This window comes from Fistularia commersonii, chromosome 7, assembly GCF_037954325.1.
Source record: "Fistularia commersonii isolate RoL2024-O1a breed Wild chromosome 7, RoL_Fcom_v1.0, whole genome shotgun sequence".
In the NCBI taxonomy this organism is placed as follows: domain Eukaryota; kingdom Metazoa; phylum Chordata; class Actinopteri; order Syngnathiformes; family Fistulariidae; genus Fistularia; species Fistularia commersonii.
Window position 1 is genome coordinate 19,498,597 of NC_141290.1, and position 16,772 is coordinate 19,515,368.

Here is a 16,772-nt window from a genome sequence, read left to right on the forward strand (position 1 = left end):
TCCTGCACTTCCTCATTCTACCATCAAGTCTCCTTATCTACTTTCCCTTCAGATGACACACCAAGTTCTCTCTTACCTGTCTCCCTGATCACATTAGCTGTAGTTGTCCAGTCATCTGCAAGCCCTCCCTGAAAACCATACAACACTCCTCCCTTTTCAGCGTCCACCACTTTTTCCTTTGCTCTGACTTTGTCCCCCTGATATTCCTTGTCACCCGAGTTGTCCTACAAACCACCATCCTATGCTGTCTGTCTACACGCTCACCTACCACTACTTTGCAATCATTGATCTCTTTCAGTTATACCTCGTCTATACAGGATGTAGTCTACCTGCTGCTCCTACTGCCGCTCTTATAAGTCACCCTAAGTTCCTGTGTGCTCTGGAAAAAGTGTTCACAACAGCCATTTCCATCCTTTTTGTAAAGTCTACCACCATCTGTCCCTCTGCATTCCTATCCAGGACACCCAACATGCCCATCACTTCTTCATCACCTCTATTGCCTGCACCAATTTGTAATTTGAAGTCTGCACCAATTATCACTCTCATCTCTGGGGATATTCTGCATCACTTCATCTAACTCATTCTACAACTTCTCCTTCTCCTCAGACTCACATCCCACCTGTAGGGCATAGCCACTAACAACATTGAGCATCACACATTCAATTCCCAGTTTCAAACTCATAAGTCTATCTGACATTCTTTTCACCTCCAGAACATTCCTAACAAACTCCTCCTTCAAGATAACGCCGACTCCATATCTCTTTCTGTCAGTACCATGATAGAACAACTTCAAATCTGCTCCTAAGCTTCTAGTCTTATTAACTTTCCACCTGGTCTCCTGGAAACACAGCACCTTCCTTCTCTGCATCATGTCAACCATCTCTACCTTTTCCTGTCATCGTCCCAAATTTAAAGTCCCTACTCTCAGTCTCAGACTCTCGCCTCTTCTCTCTCTGCCTCAGAACACACCTTCCTCCTCTCCTTTGACGCACAGTATCCCAATTTCCACTGGTACACTGGGCGTTGTTAGCCCTGGCCTTGACAGATCTGGTATGAGATTTGCTTATTTGGTTTTGGCACAAGTTTTACGCTGGATGCCCTTTCTGACGCAACCCCCTGCATTTATCCAGGCTTGGGACTGGCTCCGAGAGACACTGGCTTGTGCTCCCCTTGAGGCTGCACTAGTTCTTCAGGAGTGTAGCAGGGGTAAAAGTTCTAATTGGTCAGCTGTGTGTGTGGGAATGAAACATCACTGTAGTCAGAACAGCAGCTCTCACTGTTGTAGCTGTCTGTTCACTGGCTTGAGTTAAAGCACATGTCTCGATCACTTGTCTTTTACTGGCTTCTACTTACTTACTGGCCTCACTCACCTGGTTCTGATCTACATCACTCACCTCTACAACCTCACTGGTTGCATCAATTGCATCACCAGCTTGCCCCACCTATACACTGTCACCCGTCTGCTCCATACTTACCTCACCTTTCTCTCCATTTCTGTCTGCAATGGGCAGCATCAGGGGTTGAGGTCCTGACCGTTGCGCAAGCCATGTCACTGGATTCTGGGGCAGCAGGGCGCTGCTCCCCCCCAGCCGTCGGGGCCAGACTGGCTCGTAATGGACCTCTTCACCGCAACCAAACATTTATGAGTGAGGAGGTTGCAAACAACATATCGTCATAGACACTGACCTCGACGTTGAACTTCTCCTTTTAGTTTTTTAGAATCATAAGCAGTTTTCTCAAGAGAGAGACAATGCATTTTAGGAGCGGACAATTATATCCAGAAGGGACCTTTCTAACTGGTGACACCACCTTCCTGCCTCTGGACATCTCTCTGCACAGGAACTCATCGCTGAAGAAAGCAGGCACATTTGACAGGGTGATCTCAGCCACTGGCTGAGTCAGCAGCAACACATAGGTGGACGTGCTGTTCACCGATAGCCTAGACTCCACCAGCCCCTGAGCATGTTCCACCTACTCCACAAACAGAGCCATGGATCCGCTCATTTCACAGTTTTAGGGCTGATCAACACATCCACAGCCTAGGCCATCTCATCGACACGACACACAGAACTACTGGTGGGTTCCAGTAGTTCTTGTTACATTGTTGCCCTGCTCCCACTTTAGCTTGGAGAACCCTCCGGCAGTGACGTGCAGTGAGGTTCATGGCTGGTGAGGCACTGACGTCATCAGTCAGATTTACAAACATATGATCCCTACGGAGTAGCTTATTCATCATTTTATTGATAGCAGTTAACGTGTTTCGTTTAAAATATCATTTCAGCATTCTTTACATATACAAACTGTAGCATAGAAAAAAGCACATTAAAAAAAACATTATTATCTCTTATCTTTACTTATAAATGAAGTCCATGCGGCGCTGAGCGGTTTTCCTTTAGCTTAGCATTCTGGATGCTGATGTTGAGTCTTTGCTGTTCATTCAAAGCCAAATCTATCCTGGACATCTCGAATGTTTTTAGCGTGATTTGACTTTGAATGTGATGGCCGACCGCTCATGTTTGATCGTCAGAAGTTGAGAAAAGGATGCAGGAAAAGCACAAAAGGCACTTTCTTACTGGACATCCACACAGCCAGCCTTTTCGTGTGTACCACTCCGTTTGAAAAGACAGAGTCTTCCGTCTCGTAGTCTGAAGCAAATCCATTAGCGCCAGCGTCGGTCTTCCCTTAGTTATTATCTCCTGCTTCGTCTGAAAGTCCAGTTTAGAAAATCTTTCAGTTTAGCTATGTCATCCTCCATATTGGAAATAAAGCCAAGCAAGAGGAAAAAATACCTGGATGGCTGCACTTCACTTGCTAACTGTTTACAGTAGCTTGCAATTGCAAATTCTATTATTCTTTAGCCGAATAGTAAAAAGGATCCCTGGGATCGCCAGTGCCCCCTACCATGAGGCCCCGTCACTGCGTGCCTCACTTAGTGTGTCTTTGCTGCCGCTTTACGATCGCTCGGCACGAGCAAAAACACGATACAGTGTTGATGAAAAAAATTATACACATCAGCTAAAGTATGGAAATTTAGTTCATATATTAGTGCTCGAAGAGTTTGAAAATTTTAATAGTGACATCCACGGATTTAGCAATACGGTCTCAGCCGCATAGCATGGCAGCGCAGTTATTGCGCAATCCATAGTGGGCTCCACTGGCTGCCCTGTCACCACACGGCTCTTCTTCATATTTAAACGCTAAATGTGATTTTTTTTTTTCAGCGATTTTGAAAAATAATGACAAAAAATGGTGAAGTTAGGTGGAAAACAACTTTATAGTACAAATCACTGAATAAAAAGAATCATTCAAATTATTTTTTTCATTTTACTTTTTTTTTCTTCCCATGATGCCAGGTGAGCTCTACTGACTGCACGTCACTGCCCTCCGGTATATAAGGTCATTCACTCTTCAACTCCCAATTTTGCTCTCATGGGAGCAGGAGCTTTTTTGTACCTCTTTTGGTGAGGTTTCAAATGAGCCAATCTGATACTAAAATATGATGTTGACATACTGCTGGCCACTGATTGGCCAGAGTATGCTGTCATGACATGACAATCTAACTCACCTTTTTTTTTAAAAAAAACAAGGCTTTTAAGCATGGCCGCTTGTAGTCCTCACCACCTTGGGCCTTCTCTTGCTTTTTTTTGTTACAAGAAGCCGCGGACCAAGCAACAAATACACCTTCTGCTCCATGTCCTCTGTTCGTTAGTTTAGTGTCATGTATAAATCAGTGTCAATGCCAGTTTCACAATGGCATGCTATGATCACCCCACCCACATTTAGAAGGTCCCATGAAGTAAATGGAAAACCTCCCGATCCAGGTAAAGTGGTGCTGGATGTGAGTCTTGGAAAAGTGCCACGAGAGAACAGACACTTTCTTAGTACTTGCAAGCATCAGGTTGGTGACAACCAGTCTCTTTGTTTGAGAAACACAGGGGGAGATGTTCCTTCACAGCACAGTCAAGAACCTTGGACTCCAATCAAGCTTGTGTCAAGCGGAAAATCCGTCTAAAACACTAAACAGCTAAATTTGATTGCTTTAACTTTGTGAGGTTCATTTGCATTCAGTTAGCTTGAAAATAAAGTTTTGTTCAATGTTTTTTTTTGCTGTGTTACTTGACATTGACTTAGCATGCCTACAATGCTAGCCGAAGGAGCCTCATCCTGTAAATAGTAGAAAATAGTTTGTTGCTATGTCAGCATCTTTTTTTATTCAAGCTGCTGTTTATTCTCAGCAAGCTAAATTTCTGCGAGCAACAATGTGGCACTAAGATTTAAAAGATTTTAATTGTTTAAATCCCGTTTCTCCGCATGCTGAGATCTGCTCAAAGTAAAGTTTAGTTTTTTTAAAGCATAATTCTCAAAAGTCACCTTTTTTTTTATAATCTTTCCATGCCGACCATTGGGTCGAAAAATCATCAGCCTTGTTTCAAGGGAAAGAGATGTTGCTTCCCGCCCAATCATCTGACGAGCTATCACAATGGAATGCATGGTTGTCAACTGGACAGTAGACCCTTGTATTTTGTTTTAGTGACATTATGTTTTCCAAACATTCCCACCAAGCTGGTTGTCAATAAAATCATCATTTTATTTCATGTCAGTAATGTAATTGAAGGTCTTATCAAAAGTTAGAGAAATTGCTTGCTCATTTTTTACAGAGACATATTGCACAACCTATTTTTATGAAAAGTTTTGATTTTAACTTTATTTGAAAATTTAGGATTTCTGCACATTGTGTACACCCAACTTTATCGTGTACACTAGCTGGATCTAGATCCTCATCTGGTTTCCTGTTGTTTGAAAAGTCACCTGCTCTCTAGGACTTCTCAATGTTCTCCGGCCCGGGTTTTTCTCCGTCCTTCTTCCATGGTCCAAAAACAGTCAGCAGGTTCATTAAGCACTGTAAATTGTCTGTAGGTGTTAATGAGAGATTAAATGGTTGGATGTCTTGATATGTGGAACTGCGATTGACAGGCGACCCATCCAGGCTAATCCTCAACTCCCAGCCACAATATGTAATACAATCTACATATACTATGTATAGATTAAACTCTCTCGAACAGCAGTCCCAAAACTTTATTGTGCCGCAGTCCACATTTATGCAGGACAACGTTTGTGCAGATGGGGTTAATTTAAAAAAAAAAGTGGATCGTAAATGTAACCACAACACCTTATGTTATGCACTTTTAATAACTATTGAATGACTATCACGCCAATATCTACTCGGCACAATGCGAAATCAGTGGGAGCCCTGCGATGTCCCTGAAACTAGACGATCCCATCTGGGGTATGATGAAGGTGAAACTCGGCGAGCGCTCCTTACGTCCAGTCTACACCTTAATCTTGTTTTGGCCCTCTATAATTGTTTTCGTCCTTCATGTTCTGATGAATTCCAAGAGCTTTTCTTTTAATGCAGTTTGTTTGGTTTCTATGTGGACAGTCGTTTTGATGGTTTCATGGCTTCATTCGCCAGCCATTAGCCAGTCACTGCATATTATGCAAGACGGATTTGGAGTGAGTGACTAACCTGTTGCGATGAATCCACAATTTAAGTAGAACGCTTTGTATTTTCTTTGAAATGCAGCTCTTTTTGCTGGCACTGAGACTCTTCTTTTGTCACATCACTGGCTCTTAATCCCTTTTCAAATAAGCTGTTTTGTTTTTAGGGCCATTTTAGTGGGAGTTAGTTTGCCAACCTATTTACGACTGAGGTAAGAGCAGGAATGATGTACAACTTTTCCAAATGAAATACCTGTAAGACTAGAGAAGATAAAATACACTCAATTTTAAACCTCTTTATTCGTAGGTTTTAAATGGACCATGGCCCGGCGAATAGGGATCTTTGCTCTAAAAAGAAAAATGAAGAAATGAATGAAAGAGAAAAAAAAACCCCAACGATTTAGATTCTACTCCCAACTGAGTCAGGCCATTACAGCAAACATGATTTCGTAAACTTTGAATGTGAGCCGGGAAGCAAGGTGACACAAGGTGGTTAGCGCTTCGGCCTCACAGCACGAACGGGACCTGTTTCTGCAGCGTGTGCATGTTCTGTCTGCATGTTTGCGTGGGTTTCCTCCCACAGTGCGAAAAACCTACAGTTGTTTAATTGGAAAAATTTGGGAAAATTGCCCCAAATGAATGAGTGAATGGTAGTCTGTATATGTATATGTATATGTGTGCAATTGACTGGCAACAGCTGGGATAGGTTCCAGCAGCCCTCGCAACCCTGAGTGCAGGATAAGCAGCAGACGATGGATGGAGGGATGAATTTGAGCCTGAAACATGCAAAAAAAAAAGAAAAGAAAGCACAACTAAATCTAGATGTCCAGTCTGGCTCTCAGCCCAGACTTGGAGCATTAGCGCCTGCAAACAACCAACAGTAGCGCGTCTCCTTCCAGCCAAACCTCCAGACGAGCACCTTCACCTTTCCCTGAAAAGCTCACGTGTCAGGCATTCTTCGGGGAACAGAGCGCCGTGTGTCTCTCTTCGCCTCTTCCTCACCATTAGTAAGACAAACATGTCCGTCGGAGGAGGAAGGAGACAGGCAGAAACACAAGACCGAGAGGCCGCGGTCTCCTAATCTCTATCATGTGGCAGAAACTCCGAGCCAGAATACTCACGTGCCCAAAACCCGATGAATGAGACGTTGTATAAAAGGTTCTCTGCTCACGTCTTCATCCACAGGAAACCACTGTCGCTCTTGACCTCCAGCGCACTCCACAGAAAAAGAGGGGTAAGGGGTCTGAGCGGTACGTCTCAACGTTTCATGTGTCTTTGTAATAGTCTGCGTGTCTATAAGTGACCAAATTTTTCATTTTTTGGGGGTGAGAAATTCCCTCAAGGCCTTTACACATCCACAAACTCCTTCCAAAATTCCAAAAGTGGATTTACGACCTGGATTCAAACCAGGCCTGTCTAATATTTGAGTAGCCAGAACCCACAGAGAACGTTATGTCTGACATGAATCCAGCAAGGAGACAAGATTTGCGATTTTATTAGCGTGGATAATGCTGTGTAGCTTTGCGTACATTTGCGAGTCTACAAGGAGACCATTCATTCCGACAGAGACGTTTGTGATCTAGTATCTGTTCAGGAAACTATTTTTTTTTATTTACCTTTCTTTATTTGCTGACAATTTGTGGAAACAATGTAAATAGCAGAAATAATCTCGCCGGGAAATGATGGGTTACTTTGATGGTTGAGACGTTTATGTCACCAGCTGTATTATTTACATTTATGTCATCATATGTGGATTTTATTTGTTTATTGATTTTACACTTTACTAATCGATTTACATGTTTTTGGTTTGTGACTTGAAGCTGGAGAACCAGGCTAGATCCCACAGAGAGAACATGAAGTCCAAAGAATCTTTCACCCCATAATGGGCATATTATATGAAACTGTGACTCCAAATAGGCCCATGTGGAATTGAAGCAGACGCCGGACATCCATTTGACTCACCAACTTGACAAGCTCAAAAATATTTGCCCAGCAATGAGCAATACTAACATTATCGGCGTTTCACATCGGTGATCCTCAAGATGATCCTCAACATTTGAGATTGAGTTTTAGGAACTCGGATCACAATCGGGTCCACAGCAGATGAAGCATCAGCCCATGTGTCACCCCGCTTGGCCTCACCCTGCAGCCTAATCTCCCCACATCCTCCCAGCGAGGCCAAGGGGCCCCCTGCTCCTCCAGGGTTCTCCGTTGCATTAGGGCGAGATGAAGGAGGCTACTGTGCTCTTAGCGCAGTTCTCTTCCTGTAAATCATCACCTTATCATCACAAACTGGAGAAGCCACAGGGCGAAGACAGAGACAGAGAGAAAAACAGGCAGAAATGATGAGGACAGAGGCGATATCAGGGAGGGAGGAAGAAAAGTAGATTGTTGGAAACGAGAGAGATGGTTTGCAGGTAAAAGACTGAAAGGCCAAGATGGAGGGTTTTTAAAGGACTGTTGAAATTTACAGTTGAACTAAAAATACACTGTTTTCAAATCAGGTCCTTTTAGGCTCTTACTCATTTGTTTCCTAATTTCTTACCAATTTGTCCCTCACCATTACTAGCAATATAAACAGAAGAGGGAATACATTTAGTAAAAAACACAATTTTCGATTCTCACGCTCCTCCAAGCCTGTCGAAGTGTTGTTGCGCAAGACGCCGGACCCCGAACCGCCGGCGCCGCTGAGTGGCTGCCAACTGCTCACGGTTCACCCACGATGGGTTAAATAAAAAGAAATACTTTCCCGCAAGAGATTAATAAAGTATAATTTAAAAAAAGAATGTGGCTGAGTCTTCCCATCCACCACCGCCGGCCCAGGCTGAGACATTCACAGCTAGTCAGTGTCTCCAGCGAAGAAGAAAAGATCTGCCGCTCACAGCTACTCGGCTGACGCTGACAGCAGCCGTCAGTGAGGAATCTGAGATATACGGGCAGGATGCTAATATACTGGAGCTAACAAAGCATGGCAGAGTCTGAGGAATGCTAATGGAGGGTAATAGAGATTAAACCCAGGTGGGAGCACGTCGCTCATCCTTTGGATTAAAGCGTGATTCCAGGAAGATCCATGTCCTGCGCTTCTGATAACTGATTCCGTCGGACTGTAATTGCGGTCTCTGTTTTCACCATGGAACCACGATCCTAAGACTGTCTGATCTTCTATAAATATGGAGCAGCCGAAGAGAGCTGGAAAAAAAAAAATTTTCAAAGAAAAAGCACTGTGAAATGCATTTGTAAGCTGGGGAAAAACATCTGCTCTTTTTAAATTCATACTTCAGTTCTGATATGTAATATGTATATTCCAATTTTTCAGGAGTTCCAGAATTTCACACAAAACCAAATTCAATGTTTCTCAACGTGTTGTTTTTTTATCTTTGCGCCTAAAAACACTACAGTGAATAATATGTATTCCCCACAAAAATGTAATCAGCATCTACAAGAGCGTGTGTGAATTTGAAAACACCTGTCACAATGTTAACCCCTTAAACGACTGTCTAGATTGTAGTCTCCCCGCTGGATCGGGGTCATAGGTCAGGGCCCCGAGTGTGTATTTTGTGTTGGTGGATTTGAGTGTGTCGTGGCGCGAGGCGGAGACACTCGCCCCGGATACCCAGACAGAGCGAGGTCAAACACGGAGCAGGACTGCAGGCGCAAAGAATTTACGAGACAGAGCAGACATGAAACGCCTGGTACTGGGGTGCAAAAAGTGTTTCATGAGCTGGCGGCAAACGGATCATCCGTCATTATCGGATCGTCGAGCGGGTCAGAAGAGGCCCGCGGGCCGCCGAGGGGCTGAGACAGACCTACATACAAGTGGTTGACCTGACTTCTTCGACGGCGGGTCATTGAAGATGGAACGCCATTCTACTACATGATGCTTTTCAATTATTTAACATTTAAAGTCTTCACAGTGGGTTGTTCCGTGGAACATATCAATCGGTGTTAAATGCAGGATCATGTTGTCCAACTCAACGCATTACATTTCTTCAACTTTACAGTTTTTAAAATGTGAGTATTGGTTTAAGACTTGTTCAAACTTAACTAGTTTGAGCTTGAAATCTTGTCAGTAAGTTAAAGCAACAGTATAAAGATTTTCACTAGGTTTTCTCACGGTAAATTGCGTGCTATGACAAATACTCAAAAAGAATTAAAAAAGAAGACAAAACCTCTGAGGGCTAAACCACTAATAATGTGAAAACTCCCCTGCCACCACCATGCACACACACAAACCACCACCACCTCTACCACTAAAATAGGTCTCTTTGGAAAGGAACATTCATTTAAATAGTCAGCAGGATGAATGAAAACTCATTCATTGACATCCAGAAAACCCTATTTGAATATTTTGTGCAGTATTTTGGAGTCATAACACAAAGTAGTCAACAATTCCAGTTCACAGCTTCTAACTGTTTTTCCCTTCTGTCTCTGAAACTTCAGCTTCAATGAACCACTAAGTACAGTTTGCCAGTTAAATATCCATCAAGGCACCAGTTGGAAAAATATCACGGCGCAGATCTGAGCAGTCGAGATGAATTTATTTGTAGTTTTATTCAAATTTGATTTTAATTCTTTTACTTTATTACATGGCTAAAGTTTTTACAGGGTACTTTTATACTATTTGTATACACTAAATTATCACATTCAGACTTTGTGTGGTCAGCATTCCAGAAGGATCTGTTTCATGTCTGCCGTTGTTTTCATTTTTGAAAATTTCTCAAGGGCCAGAAGTTCCTTTTTCTGACATTTTATGTCGTTATTGACTGTGTGACTTCTGCCCGCTGTCAAATGTTTTTACCGCAGGGCTTCCTGTTGCAAAAAGCTGTGGCCGAGGGCAGAAGACGTCATCTGGCAAACAGATGTCTGCAGGTTTTTATGGCATTGCAGCACCTAACTGCATGGCAGAGCTATTTGGGTGGCTGAGAAGATTAAAAAAACATTTCTATCGCCATGTTTTGCGTGTCAAAAGAGGTCTACTATAATTTTGTGTTTTATGGTAATATTTTTTGGTCAAAAGCACAAAGACACAAATATTCCGAATTCTCCATCCATGGCAGATCTGCAGCTCCATCTCTGTTTTTACGACCTGCAGCAGCACTTCCTGACCTTCACGTCCCGCCGCCAACCCGTGGACAAAAAACCACAGGACGCCGGGGCATGACGCACAGATTATAATTATGTAATTATGAGGATGTTCATTGACAGAGATGAACCTTTCCTCTTAACTGATATTTGCGGAGATGAAGAAATATCTATTGTTAGACCAAAAAGAGCGGATAAAAATGCTGTTGAAAGTGGAGAATCCCTCACCGCTTTGGTTTTAAGAACAAACAGAACCTAGAGCCACCTCTCTCCTCTTCTGGTTGAGATGAAAGGTTGCTGCTTTCATAAAACCATCAACCACACAGTGGGATCTGCAAGGTTCTTCACTGCAGGTCAGCAGATCTCCATCACGGCAAAGTTGCATCAACTGCACTTTGCTGCTTTACTCTATTATATATAATTGGTATCATATCACTTTGAAAATACAGTCGGCGAAAGCTTTGGCTCTCATTTGTCAGATATAAACGTAGAAGGAAAGGTCAGTTTTCAGGGTCAATGGGACAACAACAAACCAAAATGCAATACTCAGGCGTCATGTTTACTACTTTACTACTTTTGTTCTTGTCTAATAGCAGGTTGATTGCATTTAATTAGTACCTACAATTTAGATCATTCCTGCTCTGGATGGTAAAGTCACCTTGTGCATTTGGCCAGCCTTTTTCCTCTCACTGTGATCAGCACTTTTGCAAAACTGACATATAAAGAGGTGAGGAAAAACCAAAAATTTGTCTGAATTTTTCACATACAGTTGGGAAAATAAAAAAAACTAAGACAGATCGCAGGGCCACTTTTGTTCTGGGTTCGATATTCAAAGCCTCGATAGAGGGTTTCGACAGAAGCTCAGCCGTGCTGGTCTCTGCAGAGCCCCCGGAACAAGAGGATCGGAAGAACAGGAGGAGCTAAAGGCAGGGTGTTCTCTGCCGGCGGGGGGGTGAGGTGGAGGACGGAGTGGGAGGAGGGCTGAAAGTTCATAGCGCTGGAGCGGGGGGTGTGGAGAGGACTGCCAGGAGGTGCCTGTGTGGAGGGTACGACCTATTACCGACTTATTACTATGTTCACGATTGAAAAAGCTCCACCGCTTTACCTCCGCATCTCGGTAGCAGTTCTCACATAATCCTAAATTACTTTTTTTGCAGGATTTTATTTTATTTATTTTATTTCCATCAATCATTACCCAGCTTTCCATCATGGCATATTTACTTTGGAGAATTTCAACAAGAAACACAGTGACAGGATGATATATCCCTTAATAGAGGTTACATATGAAAATTACCTGCCTTTAACCTGAAGTTTGCCTCTGTTTTTCACACCTGCATTTCTGTCCACTGATGTTACACATGATATGACTTTTCACTTCACCACATCACCATCAAGAAAGAAAAACATAATTGGAATATATATTATAGATCTTGTATGACTGTGAGTTTTTTTTAGCTCTCTGTTAAGCTTGATATTAAAGCACTGGTTTATTACTGTGGTAGTTGTTGGTATCATTCATCATGCTATGTTAGCTTGGCATGAAAAATTGGCGGTATAATGTAAGTTTATGTATAAGCGGCCGCAAAACATTGTTGTGTGCTGACCCAGAGCACAAGAATATTGGACAGGTGAGTGAGGCAAATAAAAAAGAATTGTTTCACAGCTGAAGCAAGAGACTACCAAACTCATGCACACTCACGTGCACGCTTTCCCTCCACTGGTCCTCTTATTTCAGGTCATGCAGGGCAGCATTGTGTTGTCATGGGAGATATAGCTCTACAAAACATGCAGCCAGACCCTGAAAAAGTGTGTTGAAGCAGATTGTTTTTATATTTTATATTTGTGTGAGAATTCTGTGACAAATTATTTGACCACGTCACTTGACCTTCTGCTCCACCCGTGCTCAACCCAAAAGCATCATAAGGAACAAAAGCAGCCAGCGACAGTTTTAAATTTTCATATCCTTCACTTTATGCAAATTAGCAGCGATGCAGCTGATGCAAATATGGACCAAGACGCCATATTGAAAGGATCGCAGTAGATACCAAGCGACAAGCTGGCATTTTTATTTAAATAGAAGTTATAGTTTATTAGTATTGGATGCGCTTAAATTTGTAATTTGACTGTTAAAGCAGTTTACTGCCTCTGGTGCCGATTATAGTGCCAATTAAATCTTCATGGTGGCTTAAGTGCAGTGCAAATAAAGCTCAGCGCACGGGCATTAAGCCTGATATTGAAGGAGGTAGGAGAAGTTCTGTAAGTGCAGTTCTGGCTCAGGCGAGGAGGAGGATGAGGAAGAGGGGGTGGTTGTGGAGGTGGTCCACATGGCTGCCAGACCAAACCGAAGCTGTGTTTGTATTTGCCTTCAAATATTTAAACTACCTGCTAAACAACACCTTGCCAAGTACATTTGTCCAGATCCATGTCGGAACATCTCCCCCTTTAGTCCTTTTTTTTAATTCTACTTTTTTACAATTGCAAACGAAAAGAAATCCTCGCGGGGTTATTTGTTTGAAGTCAAGTATTTATTTCCCTGACCTATTGAAAAGTAGCAGAGTGGCACAGGAGTTAGCGCTTCTGCTCGGCAGCAAGAAGATCCCGGGTTCGATCGCAACAAGGGGCCTTTCTGTGTGGATTTTGCATGTCCTCCCTGTGTCACTGGTTTTCTTCCACACTCCAAAAACATGCAGAGGTTAATTGCAGACCCCAGACTCGTGAATGAGGGAGTGAATGGTTGTATAGCCCCGAATGTGTCCTTGTGATTGACAGGTGACCATCTGGCCCGAAGGTAAACCCCGCCTCTTGTCCAATAACAGCTGGTATGGCTCCAGTCCCCTGGCCACGACCCCGGGAACAGGAAAGGCGGTATAGATAATGAATGCATGAATAATGAATGAATGAATAATGTTCAAAAAAATCAATGATGAAGAAAAGGCTTGATTGTCACGCAAATAATTCAATACAAGTCAGCAAACACCCCCCCCCCCATAGGTGTTGCTTTTTCATTTTATTATAGTCTTTCAAGTGCAAAGTTGAGGTATGTTCTTCTCTGCAGGGAAAAGAAAATGTTATCAAAAAACGTAGAAGTTTCAAGCTGACTGGATTGAAGTTAATAACATTACCCGTCAAAGAATGTTTTTTGAAGGCTAACCCTCATCACTGACAAGAAATATTACTTTATGTGTGTGAAACTGTAAGGATGGAGGAGAAGGTCCAATGTATCCCTTGCAGGTGTTTTTTAACGCATTTTGTAAATCAAGCATTCTTCGATAACTTTTAAGGAAAAGGCGATTTTCAACGTTGAATAGCATGTTAACCATGTTAGTCGGCCATGCAGTGAGCTGAGAGGTTTAGTATCAAACTTGATGACCGTAAATCATTCGTCCCGATTGTTCGCACAGATCCAGAAGGAACTCGTCGAAAAACCGCAGAGAATACAAGACGGGTTTTTTAGACTGGGACCTCCGACAAACTGCCAGGGTGTTATTTCTATCTCGCATTATCTCATTACACAATAATTTATGGTCCACTTGTGATGATCTAAGCACCCACTGTGTTGGCCTTTCTACGGCTGCTGCTGTCAAACTTTTCTCTTCACGCCACAGCAAACGCTCCAGCGACGAATACCTCATTAAATCAAACAGTCAGTGCCGGTTACTTAAGGATCCAGGTAAAGAAGACGCTCAGCCTTAGTTTGGAGCCAGCTTCAGTTCGTCTTTTGTTTTAACACCAGCCACATTTTTTCTGTTTATCTCAAAACCAGATTTAGTTCCATGTTTTTTTGTTTTTTTTTGTCTCCATCTGGTCCATCACACGCCACTGGGCCTCATTATGTCATATCTCAGGCAGTTTCTGCCCATGAGGTATACTTTTTAATTAAAATAATTCAGATACTCCAGACATCTGCAGGAATTGGTCTGTAATTATTTACAGACTTAAAACCGCTGCTTTCAGGTTCTGGTGCTCAGAAAAAAAGGGGAACCAAGAAACCTCCACAAGGACGTCAAGGGTAACGTCTGCATGACAATCACAACGCAGTCATGCCAGTATATCTCGTATCCACGTGCTAACTATCACAGCTTGAAGCTTGTATTAAATTTCGATATGTGGTGAGTTACGTTGTCGGTTTCATTGTTGTTGTCTTTACAGAGGACAAGGAGAATTTATATCAGCACTCGAGTACACTAATGTTTTATTAGCATTGGCTTTCTGTCAATTGGCGTCTGAAGATATGAGGAGCTATAAGTTTTCTCATGATGAGATGGTTTTAAGCCTATTCTTAAACAAAGATGGTGCCTGCTCCATCCACTAGAGGTTGGAAGATGGTTCCTCAGATTGGCTGCTTGAGAACTGAACGCTTCAGTTCCCATTTGGCTTTTAGAGACTGCAGAAACCTCAAGCAACCTTTTGTTCTAGAACTGTATAGCTCTGGTCAGGTGGTAGTGCTCCCAGAGTTCTTGGAGATATGATGCCATCTGGCCATTTTGAAGGCTTCAGGATTTGAAGGATTCTAAATTCTACTGTGCATTATACAGGGAGTCAATGAAAGAAGCCAAAACTGTTGAGCTATAATCCCTTCTACTTGTTATTTCAACAAATGCAGCAGCACTCTGAATGAGCTGTAATAAGTTATTGTGACAGGCCAACAAGAAAGAGTTACAACAATCCGGCCTTGACGAGACAAAACCATTACAATTGGTTCTTTTGAATTTGTTTTTGAAATACTGCAATATTATGTAAGTAAAAGGAAGCAGTACATTATATATTTTTCTATGTTTTAATGCGTTCTAAATGACAAATAACGGTCAAAGTTAACTCCCGGGTTTTTCACAGTCGTGTTGTGACACCAGTTGAGCAACAACGTCAAGAAACCAAAAATTTGTATTTCCTTCAAACGCCTCAAGTTTAGTAAGCACACTGGTTTCATCTAACTTCAATGAGAGGTTTCTTCCATATAGCAGTGAAAATGTATGGAATGTTCCTTGATGATATTACCTAGAAGAAATTATGTAAGGTAAAAACTTTTGTTCCAACCATAGATCCTTGCTTAGTGTGGTGCAGATAGAGGACACCTCATATCCATACACACATTGAAATCTTTCAGATAGATATAATGTGATCCAGACCAGTCCGCGCCTCACATGTCAATCAAATATTCCAGCCTTTAATAAGATTTGATGATCGATTGTATCGAATATGACAGGTCTTGAGACGAATAGTCAAAAGACCTTAGGCAGCTGTGGCTCAGTGTATAGAGAGAGCATCCTTCCAATAACAATTATCAGCAGTCCAATGTCCAGCTCCTCCTGTCTCCATGCTGAAGGAAACCTTGGATAAGACACTGAACCCCAAATGGCTACCAATTGCTCAGATAGTGCCTTGCATGTCGGCTCTGTCGCCAACGGTGCGTGTTTGTGTGTGTGAATGTGTCGAGTGTCGAGCACTTTAAAAGGCATAAAAGCACCCTGTAATTTGAAACCAGTAGAAATAAGTCATGATGCTTGTGAAAGGTCATTTGTAGCTTTGACCTGTGCTGTCATTTGCCATGATGCATTCTAAAGCCTGATTGGGAGAATTCTAATAGCTCACTGTTGTGAAAAAGTAACATTATTTCTTTTTACAATCACTCTTTCAAGAATCTTTCAATAAATGTGAGGTTAGAAGTAGTTCTATAGCAAACTAAAACCTCTGGATCAAGAGTAGGCGTTTGTGTTTTTCATTCCAACCTGAAGCCAGTAATTGTATTTGTACATCAGAGGTGGTTCCTTAACGTGTGCATATTCTTGAATCTATAAGGAAATGAAAGCCAGAAGTTCAGACGCTGAATAAACATGACATGTCAGCGAATAAGAGCAAAGTGACGTTCTAGACAGCCCACCTGCTGCCTCTTTACATGGAAACGTAAGGTTTCTTTACTATCAGAGAAATATCTAAAGTCGATATTTTCAGTTTCTCCTCTTACACAGCGTCTGACAAATTCCTTGGACTTTCAGCGAGACAGGAATGATACGGCTATTGAAGAAAGGTGTTTCAGCAAAATCAAATTAATGACAAATCGTCACTATTTGCAGTGATAGCAAGAATGAGTTTTCCTTATATCTTGATAATAAATCACATCCAGTTGATGCCGGGCATCATATTTGGGATAATGAGTGCAATTCTGTCATTCATTCTGCAAGGAACACGAACAG